A 17,221-nucleotide genomic window follows, 5' to 3' on the forward strand; every position below is an offset into this window, starting at 1 on the left:
ATGACACTGAGAAATAAGATTTTAGCGCCCCCCAGAGTAGGAAAATCTCTGAGGGTAGCGGAGACCCTGGAGAACATGATTCGGGTTGGTTTTTACCGTCCCCAGTGTTGCAATCGCCGTTATTCACCGAATAACGGTGACCACAAAAAAGAGAAAAAAGTCTGATTTCCCATTTAATTTTCTCTCCTTTGATATGATCTAGCACATCAGAAGAGAGAGAAATGGGATCCCCTGAGCCTGCCAGGTACCTCCGGTGTCTGTCCCCTGGCACCCGGCAACAATAGGAAATTTCTCCGATTGGTTCATTTTGATCACTGTGATAGACCCTATCACAGTGATCAAAGTAAAAAAATAATAAATCAAACCCCCTTTTATCACCCCCTTAGTTAGGTAAACCTAGTAAAATAAAAAACGTATTTATTTCCATTTGAATTAGGGTAAGGGTTGGGGTTAGAGCTAGGGTTAGTATTGAGGCTAGGGTTAAAGCTAAGGTTAGGGTTGGGCTAGTGTTAGGGTTGGGGTTAGAGCTAGGGTTAGGGTTGAGCTAGGGTTAAGATTGGGCTAGGATTAGTGTTCTGTCCTCACTGAATGAAGCAGACTTATACAGTCAGCTAAACGCTATACCAGGGTCCAATAAGGAGTCTGTAGGTTGAGTCTGTGCTTTTATTGAACATGATGATATATTGGCGCCGTGAAACTATAATACAAACATAATTTACGATCAATCAGTACAGGGTACAACAGGAATACATATTATACATAGTACACTGTGAATGAACATTTGTACACTAGTAGCTGACTAGGGAGCAGGACTGATTAAACCAGGCTAATATTAGGACAGGAATTAGCTACAGAAAGCATGAGTACATAGCAGTGATGCAATCGCAAGGGGAGAGGAAAAGATGAGATGCTTCCTGGATGCAGGCTGAAGAAAAATCGAGGAAAGTGGTCGGAAAGCTACCATAATGCTTTGCAAAAGGAAGGAGGAGATTCAGACATGGAAAACAGAAAATACAATGAAGATAAGACTGCGAATATGACACTGGTCACTAGAGGGAGCCAAAACACTGCAGACAAATAAAGTCTATGAAAATGTGAATTTCTCCATATTCTATCCAGTAAATCACTGCAAATATTAAACAGATAACACTGGTCAACAGCATTTTTGGTGCCAAAGATATTTCATCGAATTTAGGGTATTTTTGGGGTGCTGATTCTGAATATGTCATCAGTTTTGCCAGATTGGCTCAAGTTTTTGAGATTTTTGGTATCTTATTTATAGCACTTGTTGGTAAATGCGACGCATCATCTCATTAATTTCTTTGGATTAGTACTTGAACTGAGCAGTTCTCAATATAGTTTTGTGTTAATTAGTGTTCTAAAAGTTTGTTCATAGCTTGATTTTTGCACTAACTTTATGTTGTTGTCTGTTTTCCAGTGAAAAGCATGAACTCATCAAGAAGAAGTTGTCTTAACGATCCAGACTCATTCTGTTACATTTGTGGTGAATACACACTGCCAAAACATAGAAGAAACATAACAGACTTCGTAAAAAAAGTGTATTTTGCCTATTTTGGGGTTATGCTTGGGGACCAAGACAAGTTTTGGGCACCACACATAGTGTGCAAAGCATGTATCGAATTATTACGAAAATGGAGCAAAGGACAAAGAAAAAGCTTCAAATTTGGTGTTCCAATGGTGTGGAGAGAGCCAAAAAATCATCATGATGACTGTTATTTATGGTAAACACAGGTACAGGCACATCTTCACAATGAGGGACAGGCCTTCTTGCAGATTCCATGTTACTCCCATTTTCGTTTCTTATGCTTATTGAATCCTTGCACTTGCACTGCACAGAAATAACAGTCATCATGATGATTTTTTGGCTCTCTCCACACCATTGGAACACCAAATTTGAAGCTTTTTCTTTGTCCTTTGCTCCATTTTCGTAATAATTCGATACATGCTTTGCACACTATGTGTGGTGCCCAAAACTTGTCTTGGTCCCCAAGCATAACCCCAAAATAGGCAAAATACACTTTTTTTACGAAGTGTGTTATGTTTCTTCTATGTTTTGGCAGTGTATATTCACCACAAATGTAACAGAATGAGTCTGGATCGTTAAGACAACTTCTTCATGATGAGTTCATGCTTTTCACTGGAAAACAGACAACAACATAAAGTTAGTGCAAAAATCAAGCTATGAACAAACTTTTAGAACACTAATTAACACAAAACTATATTGAGAACTGCTCAGTTCAAGTACTAATCCAAAGAAATTAATGAGATGATGCGTCGCATTTACCAACAAGTGCTATAAATAAGATACCAAAAATCTCAAAAACTTGAGCCAATCTGGCAAAACTGATGACATATTCAGAATCAGCACCCCAAAAATACCCCAAATTCATTAAAATATTTTGGACACCAGAAAAAAATTTTTTTTTCGTTGACCTGTGTAATCAAAGATTATGAATTAGATGTCAGAGACAGAACAATTAGGGTTGGGGCTAGGGTTATGATTATGTTGGAGTTACAGTTGTGTTGGGATTACAGTTGTGTTGGGATTAAGGTTGGGGTGTTGGGGTTAGGGTGGTGTTGGAGTTAGGGTTGTGGTTAGGGTTGGGATTATGCTTAGGGTTGGTACTAGGGTCAGGGATAGGGCTGTGTTAGGGTTGGAGTTAGAATAGGGGGGTTTCCAATGTTTAGATACATCAGGGGGTCTCCAGACTTGACATGGAGCCCGCCATTGATTCCAGCCAATTTTGCATTCAAAAAGTCAAACGGTGCTCCCTCCATTCTGAGCCCTGCCATGCGCCGAAACAAACGGGGTGTCGGTGTACTCAGGAGAAATTGCATAACAAATTTTGTGGTCCATTTTCTCCTGATACCTTTGTGAAAATAAAAAAGTTTTGATCTAGAGTTAATTTTTTGGGAAAAAAAGTAAAATGTTCATTTTTTTATCTTCCACATTACTTTAGTTATTGTGAAGCACTTGAAGGGATAATAAACTTATTGAATGTGGTTTTGAGCACCTTGAGGGGTGCAGTTTTTAGAATGGTGTCACTTTTCGGTATTTCCTGTCATATTGACCACCCCAAACTCACTTTAAATGTGAGGTGGTCCCTAAAAAAAATGGTTTTGTAAATTTTGTTGAAAAAATGAGAAATCACTGGTCAACTCATAACGTCCTACTTAAAAAAATTATGCCTCCAAAAATTGTACTGATGTAGAAATGTGGGAAATGTTTTTTATTAATTATTTTGTGTGATCTGACTCTCTGATTTAAGGGAACAAAAATTAAAGGTTTGAAAATTGCGAAATTTTCAAAATTTTTGCCAAATTTCCGTGTTTTTTATAAATAAATGCAAGTCATATCGAAGAAATTTTACCACTAACATAAAGTACAATATGCTGCGAACTAACATTCTCAGAATCAGTGGAACACGTTCAAGCATTCCAGAGCAATAACTTCAAAAAGTGACAGTGGTCAGAATTGTAAAAATTAGCTTGGTCATTAAGTACAAAATTGTCTCTGTCACTAAGGAGTTAATCAGTATAATGTCACCAACCTGACAATGTCTGTAGGTTACACAGCACAATCCTGCTGACCGGTTCCCTTTAACATGAGCACAACTCTGGAGGTCTCATCTTCAGAGAAGACAGCAATCACTGAATGAGCACAAAGGCTCCACATTTAGCATCTAAGGCTAGTTTCACACTTGCTTTTTTTTGCAGCGCGTTTTTCCCGCAAAAAAACGCATTGAAAAAACGCATACAAACGCATACAGATGCTGCGTTTTTTTCAAGCATTTTTATGAGCATGCATGAAAAAAATGCAGCGTTTTTATGCGTTTGTATGCGTTTTTAGTGCGTTTTTACCGCGTTTGCCGTTTTTCCAACATTAGGTGGCCCCTCACACTAACCCAAACCATGACTTTACTAACCCTAACCCTAACCCTAACCCTGACCCTAACGCTAACCCTAACCCTTAACCAAACCATTCCCTGACCCTGACCCTAACCCTAGCCCTTAACCAAACCATACCCTGATCCTAACCCTAACCCTGATCCTAACCCTGACCCTAACCCTGACCCTGACCCTAACCCTGACCCTGACCCTAACCCTGACCCTAACCCTAACCCTTAACCAAACCATACCCTGATCCTAACCCTAACCCTGACCCTGACCCTAACCCTAACCCTAAACCCCCTTAACTAACCCTAACTCTAACCCAAACCCCTAAATTCCATTGTCTAAACTAATGGTAAAAAAAAAAACGCATGTGCAAAAAAACGCATACATAAGCATGCCAATGCGCACATATGCTCACCATAGACTTATAATGGGTGTCTTGCTGTAAAAAAACGCATTGCGCGCGCATGCGTTTTTTTGAGGCAAGTCGGACGCCCAAAAAATGCAACAGGATGCATTTTGTGCCCCCGAGCGCATACCGCAAAAAAACGCATGCACGGAAAAACGCGTACAAACGCATGTGTATGCGCACATAAGCGCATCCCATGCAAAGTATAGGAAAAAAAACTGCATGCGCTATTTAGCGCTAAAATACCGCGGAAAAAAAACGCAAGTGTGAAACCAGCCTAAACTACACCTTAGGGTGGAGATTTGGTGAATAGCCTCCCACCCACTCCAGCTGTTCACTAAAACCCAGCCCTTAACATGGCCAATTAACCCCTCTCAGTACTTCGTATGCTGGAGCATTTTTCCAGGTTCATATCACTGAGGCTAACATCCTGAGTGACAGATCTTCCCTTCCCCTTCAGGATTTTACTAGTGACCTTTTCACAGTGTTTATTATTACCATTATCTCTTTTAATTGACAGTCATTTTAGTAGCAGCAATAAAAAGAAAATTTGGCCATTTATAGTCCAGTACCTCTAATAGTATTCAGCAAGTGACTGCAAACCTGTCTGGAATCCTGCAACACTACAAAACAACCAATTTTGAGACTCACATGACTAAAAAACAGTAGCAACTGGATATAACATTTTTTAGGCTTTCCTTGTGAAAATGCAGCATATTTCACAATCTGATTAAGGTCTGTTTAAGGGCTTGGGCAGACAAGTGTATAGATGAGGCATATGCTCTCCAATTTTTCATGGGATAGTACATAGACAGAGCACTGACCCATCTGCAAGGAGTTTATATGTTCTCCCCGTGTTTGCGTGGGTTTCCTCCAGGTTCTCCGGTTTCCTCCCACACTACAAAAACATACTGATTGGGAATGTAGATTTTGAGCCCTGTAGAATTGTCGCTATATAAGCATAATAATAATGTTATTCAAAACGGCTATTCAGATGATTGATTTTTGTCTCGATCCAACTGTTAGACAACTGAGACATAAAATTGCCCCTTGATAGGGAGTTTTTTCCTTTTTTTTCGTAAAGCTGCACTATGGGGACAGTATAGAGAGACATGGGACAGTATAGAGAGACATGGGGCAGTATGGAGAGACATGGGGCAGTATGGAGAGATATGGGGACAGTATGGAGAGATATGGGGCAGTATGGAGAGACATGGGGGCAGTATGGAGAGACATGGGGGCAGAATGGAGAGGAGGCAGTATGGAGAGACATGGGGGCAGAATGGAGAGACATGGGGGGCAGTATGGAGAGACATGGGGGCAGTATGGAGAGACATGGGGGCAGTATGGAGAGACATGGGGCAGTAAGGAGAGACATGGGGCAGAATGGAGAGATATGGGGACAGTATGGAGAGATATGGGGCAGTATGGAGAGACATGGGGGCAGTATGGAGAGACATGGGGGCAGAATGGAGAGGAGGCAGTATGGAGAGACATGGGGGCAGTATGGAGAGACATGGGGGCAGTATGGAGAGACATGGGGCAGTATGGAGAGACATGGGGGCAGAATGGAGAGACATGGGGGCAGAATGGAGAGACATGGGGCAGTATGGAGAGACATGGGGCAGTATAGATAGACATGGGGCAGAATGGAGAGACATGGGGGCAGACGAATGCACCACTACTTCTAACTAATCATCAATCCTGAAAAGAGATACAGTCTGTATCTAATCTGGTTTCCTGACCCACAGGGCACTGGGTTCAGGCTGCATTTCTGATGTCTCTGTTATCAGCTTTTTAACTCATTGCTGTGAATCTATACATTTAGGTCAGTGAGGATGCACACGTTGCGGGTTCAGTGTGGATTTTTCACACTGATTTCTGTGAGAAAGTAACGCAGAGTAACATTACCAGTTAATTACAGATATTTTTTTAATATCTCATCTACACTTTGCAGAAATTTTCTGCATATCAATTGACCTGCTGTGCAGATTCTAAAATCCGAGCTTCACTTTTGCAATAATTAGGGTGAAGTTCACAACAAATTCTGCATATAACGGGAATGCTGCAAAAACCACTGCAGATAACCTGCGAAAAAGCTGTGAAACCGCAAGGTGTGCATCCAGCCTTACGCAGCAGTGATGATATTTAGCATTATGCATTCCTTATTTCCTTTCTATACAGCTCAGACACTGGCAAGAGCCTGCAGATAATCTGCGCTGCGTATCGTTCGGTGTCCTCATCTTCATCTCTGTGTGCATGTACTTCCATCACTGATCACACAAAGTCAGGACTGCAGCATCTCCTGCCAAGGACCGAGGAGGAAAGAAAGGAGGCTCAAGGAAACTTAGCAGCTGATGCATTGTACAAAGTGGAAGGACTGGGAAAGAAGCAAAGAAGGAAACTATGGCCGAATTAGAATGAACTTGGGGCAAATATAAGGAGATATTGGAGACATTGAGGTCATGCACATGTTACATTAAGATGATGGACAAGAGGCATCTGATGGGGCAGAGTCACAAGGAGCATGGTGAGTGCAACCTACAGCACTGATAGGACCTATATGATCTAATGAAAGCTACAGACAGAAAGTCAGTGCTACCTAGAAGATGAACATTGCATCAGATGTGAGAGGACAAGCAGGGGCAGAGATGTGGAAAAATGGAATTAGCAAGTGCACTAGAAATATAAGGAGAGTGGGAGTTCTATTACCAGCAGAGACATGGGAGAAAGAGAAGAAAAGTGAAAGAGTGAAGAGGAAAGCAGAGGAGGAGTGGTGCTGATGATGAGGTGTCAGCCATAGGGAGAAGAGTGAGGAGAAGGAGCACACACTCCCTGACTCCCTGGAAGGATGCTCACAGAACTCAATCACACCAACTGTAGCAGCTGCTGTTCTTCTTCTGGGAACCGGATCTTCACAGTAATCTTTATGGTTGCCCTTATACTAGCCATACTGTTGGGGAATTTAATCATCTTGGCAGTGTTCCTGGCCACCAAGCACCTGCGGACTCCTCAGGGTTACTTGAAGACCTCCTTGGCAGTGGCTGACCTAGCTCTGGGCATCCTGGTGGTTCCTTTCTCTGTGTATGGGGAAGTTAAGATGCTTTCCATCAATGCTTCCATGGCCGAGGGAGGATATGAGGTGCTGTTTGTGGGATCCTGGCACCCATGCTATCTCATCGGTCCAGTTTTTGCTGGCTGCACTTTGGTGTCCATAAGCACCATCTTTCTTCTGACCATTGAGAGGAGCATTGCCATCCTGAAGCCCCTGCACAAGGAGGTGGTGATCACCAGGGGGAGGACATTACTGCTTATCCTGATCTCCTGGGCTGCCAGCTTCTTCCTTGCCTTGGTCCCCATCATCTCCAGCCATGGTGGGATAGTGATGGAGTATAATCCTTGCAGCAGAATGTGCAACTATGCCCCAGCTCCAGCTTCTCCAGCTCATGTGTGGCAGGTACTTTTGCTATTCCCAGCCTTTGATTTCAGCCTCTTAGGGGCCACTCTGATCATCAATGCTCTTTCTTTGACCACCATTCATCAATACACTCGCAGGAGAAAACTCTTGTCTGGGACAGATCAGGAACCTCTTAGAGTCTCCTTCTCTGACATTAAGGCTGCCAAGACCATCGGGGCTCTCACTATTGCCTTCACAGCTTCCTTTACCCCTATTGCAGTCTTTGTGGTGGGCAATGTGCTGGGGTATCAGTGGTGCACCTTCTCATTTTTTGCCTTTTGGATGCTTGCTAGTAACAGCTGCTGCAATGTGATCATTTACAGTGTGTGTGACCAGCGTTTCCGCGAGGGGGCGCGCCAGATCTTCATGTCCTTCAGATGCTTGCTCTGCAGGCTCAGCCCTCTGACTTGATGCTGCAGAAGTACCACAAGGACCAGAAAGTATAAGGGAGTGTATATGAACTCTTCCAGTTCAGAGGCTTATTAACACTCCAGGATGGCATAAAGGGAAAAGATTGCCAGGCTAGATGTATTACTTTCCTCATGCAGTGCCTGGAAATGACATCTCCCATGTATATTGGTGAGCTGCACCGACTTTCTTATAAAAGAAAAAACAAAGAACATTAACTGTGGATCTAGCAGATCTCCATTACAAGCCAATGAAGCTCAGGGGCTGTGTACTGCAAGTCCAGTGGATGAATGTATCAGGCGGAACCCAAAAATGACAATGAGTCAAGAATTGGAACATTGCTCAGTGTTTACTGTCACATCCAGTATATTCTCCATTATTCACAGTATTACTATAGCAGGGTAATGTTGGCATCTTATTATTTTGATTATTATTTTTCATTATTATTTACAATCCTTTATAAAAAAAAATAATCGGGTAACAGGGCTATATTCTAGCATGAGCAAAAGGGGCAAAATGCTTCTGGTCATCCCATCCTTTATTAAAACCCTTCTCTCTAGCAGCTCATGGTATTATGTGAACACTGTTTTTTAGCACTTTATTAAGTACTACTATTAACTGGGTACTTTGTGCTATAAGTATTATGTGGGCACTATGTACTATTATTAGACACGATGTACTATAAGTACTATTAGGCCGGGGTCACACTGGCGAGGAATACGGCCAAGTGAGAGGCGCTAAAAGCACGCATTACACACGGACCAATGATTCTCTATGGGGTCCCTCGCACCAGCTGTATATTTCTCATCCGTATTCTACGGTCCGTGCCAATCGCAGCATGCTGCAATTGTCAGTGTACTACGGCCGTAGTACACCAATGCAAGTCTATGGGTACGCAAAAAATACGGATTACACACGGACCACACATGTGACCTGCGAGCAATACGCACCCGGTGTCTTTTAGCAAAGTCGGCAATTCAGTGCGCTATACAGTAAACTCACACTGACAGGTTTAATAAAGAAACGAAAGTATAGATATAGACACATAGAATACATATATATATATATATATATATATATACATATGCATTCTATGTGTCTATATCTATTCTTTGGTTTCTGTTATAAAACCTGTCATAGGGCTCCATTATATGTCCATTTTGCAAGCCTGCAAGAAAATCTCACCATACGGATGCCATACGGATTACATACGGATGCTGACATGCGCAAAATACGCGACCACACCTTGATTGTGGATGACATACGGAGCATTATTTAGGGGTCATTCATCCGTATTACGCATGTAAACTACTGACCGTATTTTGCGTTGGTTAGTGTGACCCCGGCCTTACGTGGGCAGTGCACTATGTACTATTACGTGGGCACTATGTACTATAAGTACTATTATGTGGGCACTATGTACTATAAGTAGTATTATGTAGGCACTATGTACTATTATGTGGGCACTATGTACTATTACGTGGGCACTATGTACTATAAGTACTATTATGTGGGCTCTATGTACTATAAGTACTATTATGTGGGCACTATGTACTATTATGTGGGCACTATGTACTGTAAGTACTATTATGTGGGCTCTATGTACTATTATGTGGGCACTATGTACTATTATGTGGGCACTATGTACTGTAAGTACTATTATGTGGGCTCTATGTACTATAAGTACTATTATGTGGGCACTATGTACTATTATGTGGGCACTATGTACTGTAAGTACTATTATGTGGGCTCTATGTACTATAAGTACTATTATGTGGGCACTATGTACTATAATGTGGGCACTATGTACTATAATGTGGGCACTATGTACAGTACTATTATGGGGCACAATGTACTATTAGTAGTTTATGGGGCACTATGTTTGTTGCACATGTTGCGCATGACACGATTATTTGGGGAGTATTACGGCAGTACAACTGAAAGGATCATGTTCCTGGTAGGACCTTCCCTCCTCTCAGATACGCTCACCAGTCCTGATATCATTATGGGATAAAAGCACAAGTTTAGGTTCACAGTAGCTGATACGAAAATCAGCCCTAATTTAATCCAGAAAAGTAAGACAATTTTTTTTCTCACTTGTCATCTGTTTGTTTTTACATCAGCAGCTATTAATCATTTACAAGATCACTTACAGTTCCCCATGTTACAGAATGGCAATGTAGGTTCTTTAGAGGGACGTAGATCTGCGGATTTATTCTGACGGAATATAGGCTTAACTGGATGGACATATATATGTAAGAATCTGATGCCATACTGTAGCTCTGTATGGCAGGTGACCTTTTTTGTGCCCCCATAGACTCAAATGGTTGAGCCCCCTCTGGTGCATGATGTGATTTTTTTCACACGCAGTGAAAAAATGTCGCTCATCTGCACTGCCTCATTGGATAACATTGGTCCGATCTGTTTTTATCAAGGACAGCACTCGGACTGAAAATATAGTCGAGTGAAGAAGCCATAATTCCACGCTCAGTATTTGGTCAGGTTTTTACCTCAGTGTTTGTAACCAGGAGTGGGTGATTAATACAGAAGCGGTGAGGTGTTTCTATTATACGTTTCCTCTGATTGCTCCTCTTCTGATTTTGAGTTACAAATACTGAGGTAAAATTTTGACCAAATGCTGAATGTGTGAACGTGGCCTTAGAGCGAGGATCCTAGCATACTGACATCTGTAGTTCTACAATAGCTGAAGGGACACCTGCTGCCCTAATGAAGATTAATAGGGCTTGTTTGCATGCCTCATTTTTTATGCTTTTTTTTCCCTCAGTTTGTTTCTGCACAAAAAATGCACAGCTTTTTGAAGTAACGGCAAAATTAAAAGGAAACTATCACTGGAAAAAAACACTACTAACCTGCATATATGGGGTTAATCTGTAGGTTAATAGCGTTATTATGCTGCCTGGTGCCCGCACTTAATCGAATGCTGCTGGGTGAGGATGTTTGGGTTTCAGTCACAAGGCGATGCTGGCACGGGTTCAGTCACCGCTCTGTGTATAGAGCGCGCCCCCGGCAGTGACTGACAGACAGGCCCACAGAGCCAGTGTCAGTCAGGGCCGGGGTGCGGTTTCAGCCGCCTCTCAGTACACTTAGAGCAGTGACTCAACCCTGGCTGGTGCCACCCCTTTGACTGAAACCATGCCCCCAGTGACTGACAGCCAGCCCCAATGCATAGCCAGGGTCAGTCGGGGACGCGGTGTCAGTCACAGGGGGCGATGCCGGTTCAGTCACTGCTCTGAGAATACAAAGCAGCGGCAGAAACTGCGCCCTGGCACTAGGGCCGGCTGTCAGTCAGGCCCGGGCGCGTGCTTACAGTCTCTGTTGTGTATTCTCAGAGCAGTGACTGACTGAACCAGCGCCGGCACCGCCCCCGAGACTGAAACGGGGACGCTGCTGGGGAGAATAAAGTTCATTTTCTCACTGCAGCGTTATGCTAAGTGAGGAGGGCATTATAACACTATTATCCGGCAAAGTAACCCCATATCTGCAGACTGATAGCATTTTTTCTGGTGACAGGTTCCCTTTAATAAAATCTCATTCAAGTATTGCGTGTCATTGATGCAGCATGCCGATTCTTAGTGTTTTTCTGCCTTTTTTCCCCCCTGAAATTAAAATGGGTTACCAGCTATAAAGATACATACAAAATGTGTGATTGCGGCATCAAAAATGCACAGAATTTCTGGGGGGGGTTTCTGGCTGTAGACTGCATTTTATGTGCAGAAAAAAAAACATTAATAGAGCTAAGTGTGAACACACCCTTATAGGAAATTAATAAAAAAAAGCTGCCATACTGCATGGCCATAACTGCACATCTCATTATTCAGGATCTCCAACAAGTATCTGCCCCTCTGTGGTTATCGGGCACCTACATAATACACAGAGAATATTCCATGTAAGTTGTTAGTCGTTCCCCACATTCTTTTTACACTTCCCATTATATTGTGAAGCCTCCACAAAAGTTAATCTTGTTTCATTTGTCATTTTGTATGTCCTCATCACTAAATCTTACCCAGTAATCCTTAGTACAGCGCTGCTTGATGTTCGGGTCTAGTATTTTAATCTGTTAAACATTTCACAATTCCAGTAGATTAAAATGTAAATGAATGAGGACGGATTAGACAAAAAACTGTGCTGGGTAATTGGTTACAAGGTATTGATGTGTGACATTGAAATGAAGAGTATCAGTGAGGGCAGACATTGATGTTGGGTGAGAGGGCCCCGCTCGCAATTTTCTTTCCTGTTCATCCTAAGGGCTCGTGCACGTGTCCATATTTTTGGTCCGAGTGCGATCCGACAAAATATAGGCTCTCACTCAGACTAGTGTTATTCCATGGGGCCACCTGTGCACATGTCCAATCTTTTCCTATGTATGCCCACATTTGATCCTAATCATATCTCACCTGGTCATGCAAGTCAATGAGTCCATGGAAACCATCGTACTGCACTAGGATGACATCCGAATGTGACTCGATTTTCACGGACTGACAGAATGGAGAAGATGGATAATTTTTTATCTTCTCCAGATGTAAAGAATTGGATCACACTCTGATCAGCGTGCGATTACCATAATCGGCCCAATTCTCTTGGATGAGAAAATACTGTATACTCTGGTGTGACCCTAGCCTAAAGGTGCTGGATGGAGTTGAAGTTGGGGTTCTGTTCGATTGGTCTTGTTCTTTCACACCAAACTCACCCAACCATGTCTTTATGGGTCTTGCTTTATGCTCTGGGGCACAGTCATGAGGAACAGAAGAAGGTCTTCTCCAAGAAATTACCACAAGCTGGAAACAACAATTGTCCAACATGTTTTGTATGTTGAAGCATTAAGATTTATCTGTACAGAAAATAGAGCTTTACAGTTGGCACAATGCAGGCAGGCAGGATACATTATTTTGGTATTCACCAATCCCAGACCATCAGATGTTAGACAGAAGTGTGATCCATCATAGCCCTGAGCACGATTCCACTTCTTCAGAGTACAGTGTCGGATGCTTTACACCACTCCAGCTCACGCTTGTCATTGTGCTTGGTGATGCATACAGCTGTTTTGCCATGGAAACTCGTCATGAAGTCCTGCTGGTGGCATAGGTTTTGTACTGATGTTAAAGGGGTTACCTGGTCTTACAATAAAAGTATGCAGTCACTTTACGTGATTGCAGACCTGTGAATCTTCACATCTCGAGCACTGCGGGCTGTGAGGTTTCTCCAGTGTCGGTGCTGGGAACATCATTATGTGACCACATGTATGGGATATGCACAGTCCCGATCACAATCCGACTTGATGGGCGTGGTCTTGCCAAAACACAAACAGTCTAGTTGGAATGTGGCAGGGAGCTGTTGCCATCATCAGAGACTCCTCACAGCGCGCGACATGAGGATTCACATGTCTGCAGTCACATAGAAAATAAAAAATAAATAAAACAATTTGCACTTCTCAATATTTTTCCTCCATTCTATTTTTCAGTATCCTAGTACATACAAAAATAAAAGAATAGACCTGGACAGTTTTTCAAAATATAATACCCTTCCCATCTTCCCATTCCACCCTAATGCAGAAGTTGATGGTGGAAGAAGGAAAAAAAAGAAAAAAAAATGCAGTTTTTTCCTGTGTTCAACCACTTCCCATCAGTTTAAGATCCTTCTGTGTCATACTTGCTTTAACCCCAAAGTCTACTGAAAGCTTCCAAACTGTTCTTCTGTTCTTCCATTAGCCTTTCTAGTATTATTGTACGGTATTTGTATTTGGTAACGTTTGCCCCATCTCTAATAGTGGTGCATCCTCGCTGATCCATTATGTAAAGAATTCTTATAATTTTATATAATATTTAGTCCCCTAATAACATGTGCAGCAGAACGATAGTGGTCCAGGTTCTGAGATTTCTGTTAATTGTGTAATAAAATACTCTTCTGCGCGCTTTCAGCTTCTACCTGCTAAAAAGCACACTGCAGGGTGGTTCATTAGGCTAATGGTGGGGGGTTCAGGACACAAACTCCCACCATACTGCTCCACAAGTTAGGAAGTGAATTTATATTATATATATAAAAAAATAGGGATAAAGGTACATGGGGTTAATCTGCAAGTTAATAGCATTCTGCGAGCCCCACCGCCAGGAGGAAGTGAACTTTATTCCTCACACCACCCAAGGGGGTGCTGCCAGCGCGGCTTTAGTCACTGCATTGTGAGTGATGGCTGCAACCATGGCCTGGCACTGACTGACAGATGGCTCTAATGCTGAGTTGGCTGTCAGTCAGTGCTGGAGGTGAAGTTACAGCTGCCGCTCACTATGCCCTGAGCGGTGACTGAAGTCACGCTGGCCCACCCCTTTGACTGAAAGCTGAGGCTGCTGGGAGAAATAAAGTTAATTTCCTCCGGACAGCGAATCCCTCAGTTTGGGACCCCATACCTGAAGGTTAATAACTTTTTTTTACATGACATGACATTTAAGTGAACATATCCTTAGCAGGATTTAATTTTTGAACCAATGGTGTTAATATGTTTTGCAGTAAAATGGATTGAGGGGAGAAAATTGATTCTGTTGAGGACACTATGGGATGTCCTGGAAGGTCTTCTAACTTTTTGTGTATTGTGTCATCTATAAAATACAGGCTCCGCATCTGTATAGGCTTTGCAGTCCATGACCATAATTGCTGCATCTTTGTCGGCCTGTCTTACCATTAGGTCCTTATCTTCAATAAGAGAATTTAAGGCCTGTTTGTCCATATCAATGAGAAAGGATGGACAATGTAAAATAAATTGTCTCTATGTTGGACTTAAAGTTTGTATCTTCCTTTTCTAGTAGTGCGATTAATTTTTCTACTGTTTGATTATTCTTAGGGGGCATGAAGGAGCTACCGAGTCTCAGGTCAAGATTTATAAGGGAGATGAGGGAATCTGAAGGGTTGTCAGTAGATACCTAATTATTTTCAAAAAATGCTCTAAGTCTAATGTTTCTAAATTAATTTTTGCAAGTCCATTTCTAACCTATATGTGTCAAATATATATGTAGGACCGCATGAAAGTCCTTTTTCTAAGGGCTCATGCACACAATTTCTTCGGACGAGTGCTAACCGTGGTTTTCATGGATTTCACTCGTACCTATGATATTCTATGGGGCTGTGGACAAGTCTGATTCTTTCTTCGAACCAAATGGTCTAAGGAAAAAATTGATGACATGTCCGATTTTGGTTCGGGTGTCGGATCAACTCGGCAATGCAAGTCTATGGGTCCGTGGAAAACATTTGACTTCACTCACATGACATCTGAATTTGATTTTCACGGACTGACAAAATGGAGAAGGCGGAGAAACTTTTTTTTCCCCTCTCCACCTCCGAGTAAAACTGATGCCACACTGATAAAACTTGACCAGAGTCTGATCAAAATAATTGGAATGTTTTTATCGGATGTGGAAAAAACGGTCGTGTGACCCTACCCTAAGACGGATAATTGTGGAGGACCCAAGTTTTTGAAGAGATGTTAACCACTAGTGAGACGCTCATACCTGGGAAATAGTGGAGTTTCTCCGCCATTGGCCTCCACGTTTGTTTCCTCTTGTGTTTGTTCTGCGTCTTTGACCTAAAAAAGAAGATGGTGGGCGTCTGTTCCTGATTTGTCTTTCGCTGTTGGCACTGGAGAAGGAGGTGTCTGGTGAGGCTCTGTGTCTCCTTGAATTTCCACTTGAGGAATCTTGCCATTGGTAAACTCAATTTTGGAGATAATCTTCAGAGTCTCTGACAAATTTGGCTATCTTTCTTTTCTGTTTCTCATATCATATATTAATGACCATACAGCACAGTACAAATAGGCCCACTCCACACTGTTATTGAGCCTAATAGGTGGCACCTACGCCATCTTGGTGCTTACATAAACCAATATCCGACATACTCCATATACGCCACATGACACTCCGAGCATGCAGAGACACAGCCTACACGTCACTGCGATCCAGGGCATGCTCCTCTACTTTTGGTTGTCATCATACACTGGAAACATAGTACCACCAGGTGAAATTGTATAAAAACAGTGCAGACACCGATAGCACAGCTCCTTACATGCAGTCACATTCCAATTGCGCCTCTCGACTAAACATGCATATCCTCAAGCAATCCGGTGAGTACAGGATCTAACATACTGTTTTATGTGTTTTTCTTCCACAGACATGCCTCCTCTATTATCCTCAGCATCGACCCTCTGAATCTCTCATTACACCATAAATAGACTTCAATATCCGCAAAGCAACTCAGATTTCCACCAGCTTTTTGGTTCTAGGACACATGTTTAGCTCTTGACTCGTAATAGTTGTGTTAGCATTTATAATTACACTTTCATCTTTATCCTAGAATTTTATATTGATCTTCTAATAGCCATAACACAGAAAACTGCCAGGCAAAGTTACCTGGTCTTACCTTTGGCTATTACCATGCTACTGATGTAAAATACTGACCCAATACTGAACGTGTGCCCTTAGATAAGTTTTACACAATGTGACATATGCTGTAGATAAATCCACTTGCTGTATCACTTATACCAGTGATACTTAAGTTACCGGAGTGACATTTTTTGTTGTATATATTAAGTTCTATAATTTTTATTTTCCTTTGTATATAACTCTTTTCATGTTATTGAACTGTACATATGTTTTGACTTTAAGTTTGTTGCTTTTAATTATAGTATCTGATGAAGGTCCGGATATTGAGACCAAAAAGTTATATCTTTATAATTTATGGATTGCCTAAAATAAATACATTTTATACATATTTTACTTTATTTTGTGCCAAGTACTTTAATACCTCCCTGCCCTTTCTTTCATCATCAGATTATTTATAACTTCCTATATTGTGTTCTATTGCCCACCCTGCTACTTTTTATAAGTCAATGTCTGCATCTTTCAAGAAAACCATGATTTTTTTTGCAAGACAAAGCTCCTTCGCAGAATTGAAGTTTCCACTGCTCGGCTTTTTGTGAAATTTACAAAACTAATATTTTTTAGGGACCACTTCATTTTAAAACTGATTTTGAA

At 41.9% G+C, this 17,221-nt stretch overlaps 1 protein-coding gene across 4 annotated transcripts in view; it reads left to right on the forward strand.

Annotated features, from left to right (window-relative positions):
• NDUFAF6 (NADH:ubiquinone oxidoreductase complex assembly factor 6) overlaps window positions 1-16,958 on the forward strand; it is a 316,703-nt gene extending 299,745 nt beyond the window's left edge. For 3 of the 4 annotated variants that reach the window (XR_012220969.1, XR_012220968.1, XR_012220970.1), the window contains exon 11: window positions 16,359-16,958. The gene's annotated coding sequence lies outside the window, so the exon portion shown is untranslated. Of the gene's footprint in view, window positions 1-6,387; window positions 8,591-16,358 lie in introns of those variants that run through there. The other variant, XR_012220967.1, reaches the window with a different exon arrangement.
• The last annotated feature ends 263 nt before the right edge of the window (window positions 16,959-17,221 follow it).

The sequence above is a fragment of the Dendrobates tinctorius genome, unplaced genomic scaffold (genome assembly GCF_039654945.1).
Source record: "Dendrobates tinctorius isolate UK_male_01 unplaced genomic scaffold, ASM3965494v1 ptg000165l, whole genome shotgun sequence".
NCBI classification, from domain to species: Eukaryota; Metazoa; Chordata; class Amphibia; order Anura; family Dendrobatidae; genus Dendrobates; species Dendrobates tinctorius.